This window comes from Urocitellus parryii, chromosome 10, assembly GCF_045843805.1.
Source record: "Urocitellus parryii isolate mUroPar1 chromosome 10, mUroPar1.hap1, whole genome shotgun sequence".
Lineage (NCBI taxonomy): Eukaryota > Metazoa > Chordata > Mammalia > Rodentia > Sciuridae > Urocitellus > Urocitellus parryii.
In genome coordinates, this window is record NC_135540.1 from 142,167,022 (window position 1) to 142,173,342 (window position 6,321).

Here is a 6,321-nt window from a genome sequence, read left to right on the forward strand (position 1 = left end):
CGGGCTCCGGTTGTCCCGGACAGCCGCGGCGGCAGACCACGTGGGCTGCCGCTGGTGGCCGCGGCTCTCCCCGCACGTTGTTGTCGGGCGCTTTCCCCGAGCGGTCCTCCTGGGGGCCGCGGCGGCTCTGCGCAGAATCCCGCCCGCCCCGGAGCTGCCCGGTCCGCCAGTGGGCTGCGCCTTTTCAAATTAGCAAGCTGGCCTAGTGCTCGCCAAGTTCCAGAACCGCGGTGCCGCGCGGGTCCCCAGAGGGAAGCGCCGTGGCCCACGGCAGTAGCCTACTCAGTAATACACACGTCTCTCTGTTTCTATCGCACACGTCCTCACTCTCGCATTTTGGGATCACCTCCACATTAATTGCTGGCACCCAAATCCTGTCTCATGGTCTGTTGAAACTTGCACAGAGAGAACCAACTGGGCTGGGCAATTTTCCATATGAAGAGCAGATTAGCCCAAAGGTTTTTTCCATGTAAAGGGAACTAAAAAACAGGTGGTGTGGTTGTGGGAAAGAGAAAGATGCTAAATGGAATTTTAGAGATGTGTCGATTTTAAGACATCGGAAGCATATCTAGGTGGTGATTCAGTTGGGAAAGTCTCTTTCTAATCCTGCTCTACCCTAAAATATCCTTAGTTCCATGATAACATTATTACTTACACTTACCACTCAAAATCGGCTTGTAATTTCAGCTACTGGGACTTTCCTGTTGAAAAGCAGAAGGAAGGGATTAGAGGATGAAGCAGTCTCCTGCCAAGCAGTCAGGGTGGACGTCCCTTCTCAGCCAGCATTGTGGCCCAGGTCTGAGCCCATAGGAGCACCTGGGTTTGTCTGCAAACCAAATCAATCAGTCCAATAAGAACACATGCTGCTATTTTGCAGATGTTTGGAGATACTGTTGAGAATCACAGAATATTCACTCATTAAAGAATTCACACCTTTAGGTCACAAGGTCTGCCCAAACACAACTAGTAAGTTAGGTTCACGTTTTATTAATATAGAAAAGCATTATTCCAATTTGGAAACCGTCAACCTAAAATGAATGGTGAAGATAAAGCCAGATTTAAAGATAGGTAGTTAGTGTAGTTAGGTAAATCGGGTCTAATATCGAGTAAAATCCAAAATGAACGCCATGTTGAGAATGGAGTCCGAAAAGCAGAACAACTCTTGGAATGTTAATGTCCCCAAGGCCCAGAGCCCATCCTAAAGAAATGTTAATGAAACAGCTCCCAGCAAACCTGGAGATGCTAACCCAAAAGTCCTTCCTGCCCAGATTACTCCTTTGGCCCACCTGTCCCCCACCTTCTGGGCCTTCCCACCTACATTCCATCACTGAAAGATAACAGAACAGAGGACAGGAATGCGGGAAAGGTGAAAGAAGACCTTAGCTATAAAAGGGGAACACATTCGCCCTTCCACAGATTCCACCTCTTGGGTGGGAGAAGTCTTTTCTGCTGTCCTTTAATAAAGCCTCTACTTTCCACTCAAAACTTGCCTCGGCGTGCTTCTTTGGTGTTATACTTCAACATTTGGGAAGCACCAGTAAACAGCAGTAACAAAGACATGGGCTCTCCAACACGGAGATGTTATTTGGACATGACAAGATTGCAGTCTGGGATATGCATGACATGGTAGTCCATGGGCATCTAAGAAGACACTGGTTTTCAGAGGTAAAATGAAGGAGTTTCCGTTCATTGTTTGGAAACACTTGTCCTTGGCTGCAAAGATCAGTAACCAGGCTGGTGTTGATATGCTCGAGTTCGGGACCCCCCAAAAGACCACCAGAGATCAATGTAAGCAGCAAAGAGGCGTTTATTGTGAGCTAGCTTGGTCCTCCACGCACACAGCAACTGGTGACACTGAGAGGCCCTGATCCTAGGGTTTGTAGCAGTTTTATACACTCTTTGGGGAAGTCAGGAACTTCACATACATCATAGCATCTCTTAGCAAATCATTACACACCATGGGAAAATCATAAAACAACTCTAAAACATGATTAGTACATTCTCTGGCGGGAACAAGTTAGGTAGGGGTGATTGGGCAGTACAAGGGGGGGGGATTTGTTTGAACTGATTGGTTTAAGCCTCAAGGGGTGTACCTGCTGAACTACATGGTTTCCCAACATGTTATCAACCACCATAAACTACTGGGAGGGTCATCTGGCATCCCAGGTATTTTCCCTGTCACATGCTGGTAATCCCAGCAGCTCAGGATTGGTGGTTGCTAGATGTTGCTATGGGTTCTCACCTAGCCTGACTGAGTCAGGGACACCTGGTACCACAGATCTCTCCTGTTATTTGTAGATAAACAACTCAGTGGGGTGGGTATGTGCCTAGGAGCGTGTTCTGTGCATTTTTCCAAGGACAAGGGTCACACTCACTTCCTTGGACAGGCTTTGCTCCGAGGTAGAGGCTGGTTTCTCAAAAATGGAGTCACATCAGTTTCAGTTTCTCAGTGTCAGTCTGAGGCTGAAGGCAGATGCTGGATAGGGAGCCACACAGAGGCATCTTTTATGTGAGGTTTTTTGGCTGGCCCTTTTGTGATAGTTCTTATTACCAGGCAAACATGTGTAAGAATCACCCCCATCCCCCAAAGCCTCCCCACTCCATTTTGTTAGGGTTTGACATAAGTAACTCCATTTTGATTCTGGCAACTTTCACAAAAGACTTCTAGTCCACTGCAGGAAAGGGAGGGAAGAAACGTTTATTTTTTCTTTCTTTTTGGTGTCAATGATTGAACCCAGGGGTGCTTAACCACTGAACCACAGACTCAGCCCTTTTTTTTTTTAACTTTTTATTTTGAGACAGGTTATCACTAAGTTGTTTAGGGCCTTGCTAAGTTGCTGTGGCTGGTCTTGAAATTGAGATCCTCCTGTCTCAGCCTTCTGAGTGGCTGGGATTGTAGGCCTATCACTCTGCTGGGCAGAGGAGACCCTGTTATGCTCAAATTCGGGATCCCCAAAAGACCACCAGAGACCAAGATTGATGTAAGCAGCAAAGAGGTATTTATTGCAAGCTAGCTCCATCCTCCGCGCACACACGGCAACTGGTGATGCTGAGAAGCCCCGAGCCCAGGGTTTGCAGCAGTTTTATACATTCTTTGGAGAAGGCAGGGACCCCCACATACATCATAGCATCTTAGCAAATCATCACACACCTCGGGAAAATCATAAACAACTCTAAAACGTGATTAGTACATTCACTGGTGGAACAAGTTGGGTAGGGGTGATTGGTCAGTACAAAGGGGGTATTCATTTGAACTGATTGGTTTAAGCCAAGAGGGGTGTTCATGCTGAACTACGTGGTTTCCCAACACCATAAACTACTGGGAGGGTCATCTGGTATCCCAGGTATTTCGCTGTCTCATGCTGATTGGTGGCTGCTAGGGGATTGCTATGGGTCCCCACCTAGCCTGACTGAGTCAGGGACACCTGGCACAGGAGATCTCTCCTGTTATTTGTAGCTAAACAACTTAGCAGGGTGGGAATGTGCCTAGGAGTGCTCTGTGGATCTTTCCAAGGACAAAGGCCATGTCCCTTCCTTGGACAGGCTTTGCTCTGAGGCAGAGGCTGGTTTTTCAACCCTTCTAAGCAGACTTCAGAAGGCAGGCTACAGAGGAAGACCTCAGAGCCACCAGTGAAGAGTCAGAGGCCTGTGACATGGCTGTGGCAGTGCCATAGAGGGAGGGAAGGGAGGTGACAGCCTCCTGTTGGCTCTATTTAGGACAGGGTGTCCTTAAAAAGCGTGCATGGAGAAAATGCCCACAGCTCATGCCCCAGGTTTGGGGAGGGCATCAGCCCTCTTTTCCCTGCCCCTTGGGCTTGTCTGCCTCTGCCTCCCGCCCCACTCCCAGGGCTGGTCGGAGACTTTAATGTTCTGGTGACTGGGCTAAGACTGTTGTTCCAGCTCTGACCACCTCCTGTGCCCCCAGTTCCTCTCCCCAACCTGCAGTCCCCTCCTGGGCCTTAGGATACAGCGCAACTATGGCTGACAGGAGCATCATGGATGTCTCTATGTGAATTCAGGTGCACCTTGAGGCTGAGGGATGGTCGTCATTATGAAGAGAAAGGGACTTTTGTGTTGCTGGGACCCGGGTGAAGGGATCACCGTGACCAAAACACCTGCACAAACAACTTTATGGAGGAAAGCTTAAGCTTATTTTAGCTGTCAGTTTTGTCCATTTCAGTCCATGGTTGGCTGGCTCCACTGCCCTGGGCCTGAGGGAGGAGGACCATCATGGCAAAAGGACAGGCAGAGGAAAGCCATAGGCTTAGGCCGCCAGGAGCAGAGCCCAGGAGAGGCCAGAGGCAGACTGTCTCCACCTCCTCCCACCATGCCCACCTGCCCACAGTTCCCGCCCTCCTGGTGGTCCACGCAGATTATTAACCCAGCCACTCAGGCAGAGGAAGGGGGACCAACGTCTTGAGGCCACCTAAGCAACTTAGTGAGACCCTCTCTCAGAATAAAATGAGAAGAGCTGGGGATGCAGCCTGGTGTTGGAGCACCCTGAATCCAACCCTGAGCAACACACCCAAAGGTATCAACCCATTAACAGACTGATCCAGTGAGAGGTCAGAACCCTCACAGTCCAGTCTCTCCCTGCCGTTCCTGACCAGCATGTGAACTTGCAGGGACACCAAAGAAAACAGACACAACTTACCTTTACACAAGCTTCAGGACCGCTTTCCCGCTCTCAGCCTCAGGTTCCCCAAAAGGGAGAGCAAGAGAAAGTCACCAGAGGCTGATGAGAGAAGGAACTGTTCTGAAGGGAGTTTTTATTGGGGGGATTCTTGTTCTTAGAAAGTTCTATCCAAAAAAGGGCAGAAGTGGCAGGACTACAAGGGACAGGTGACTCAACCCTAGGGGCACACCCCACAAAGAAGACCCCTTACTATCTGAGCTGGACCCCACTGGAGCCACAGCGAATGCTGTGGTTGGTAGAATCAGAGGCATCAGGACTGGAAGGTGTGGTCATTCACTGTGGCTCCCCACACTTCCTCAAAACTGGCCTGTGCATTGCTGCACAGGGACCAAGTCTTCAACCCAGGAGCCTTTGGGGACATCTAGATCCAAGCCCTAACAATGGAGATGCCACTGGGGTCAGCACAGAGGGTCTCACTTTAAGAGGAAAGAAAAGGAGGCTGTTTTTGTTATTTTGTTAGCGACTTTCTTGTGAAACTACACATTTGCAGCTCAGTGAGATGTGTAACAGTTGGCCAGTTGGCTGCCCCAACCAGGCTAAACATTTTTGAACAGTGTTGGGGTTGAATCGGGCCCTTCCAAGGGATATGCTGAAGTCCTAACCTTATGTGGACACAAGGGCCTTGGCAGATGAAATCAAGTTACAGTGATGTCACACTGGATTAGGGTTGGTCCTAATATCAAATATGAGTGCTATCTTTATTAAACAAAGATACTTTGAGAAATGAGAGAGAATGCTGTGACCACAGTCAGAGGCTGTAATGAAGCCGAGACAAGCCAAGGAGTGTTGAGGACTGCTGTAAGCAGCAGAAGCTGGGAGAGAGTAGGTTCTACTTCAGAGCCTTCAGAACTGTGAGAGAATGTGTCTCCATTTGTGGTTCTTTGTTACAAAAGCCCCTGGAAACTAACTCAGACAACAGAAAAATCAACGGTGTGAATAAAGTCTCAGTGGGCTGGAGTGAACAGGTTGTGTCTGAGACTGCATGGCTCAGCTGTCTTTCACTTAATTCCACATTTGGTCTGTGCTCTTCACTGATAAACTCACTTGTCATGTGATTTTAAATTTTGATTCTGCCATATATCCTGTTATTGTAAACTCCCAGAAAGAACGAAAAACCTTCGAGACTTTTGAGATTTTCACCAGGTGCTGGTGACCTTGGATGACACTGGCAGTTTTTGAACTTTTTTGTGACAGCTACTAGACAGGAACTTTTAGGGACAAGGTGCTTGTGCTTGGGGGAAGCTGTCACCTCTTTAAATAACTGCTGACATCCCTTCAAGTTGTTTCAGATAGGATTCTCAGGCTTGGTTAGGTGGCTTAGGAGGTTGATGCAGGCGGACTGCCAAATTGGAGGTCAACTTCAGCAACTTAGGAAGACTCTGTCTCAAAATGAAAAGGACTGGGGCATGTAGCATCAGTGGTAGTATATTGGTTCAATTCCAGGTCAAACAAAATGAAACAAAAAGCCCCTCCAGTTTAGACCACAAGGTATCAGTTTAAACTCAGCCAAAATGTGAGTCCTTCTGGGTAATGCAGTGAACTTTGCTCATCATAATGCTTAATTCTTCACCTGAGGAGCAAAGTCTTTTCCATAAAGGTTAGCATAAATCTCCCTAATAAAATCC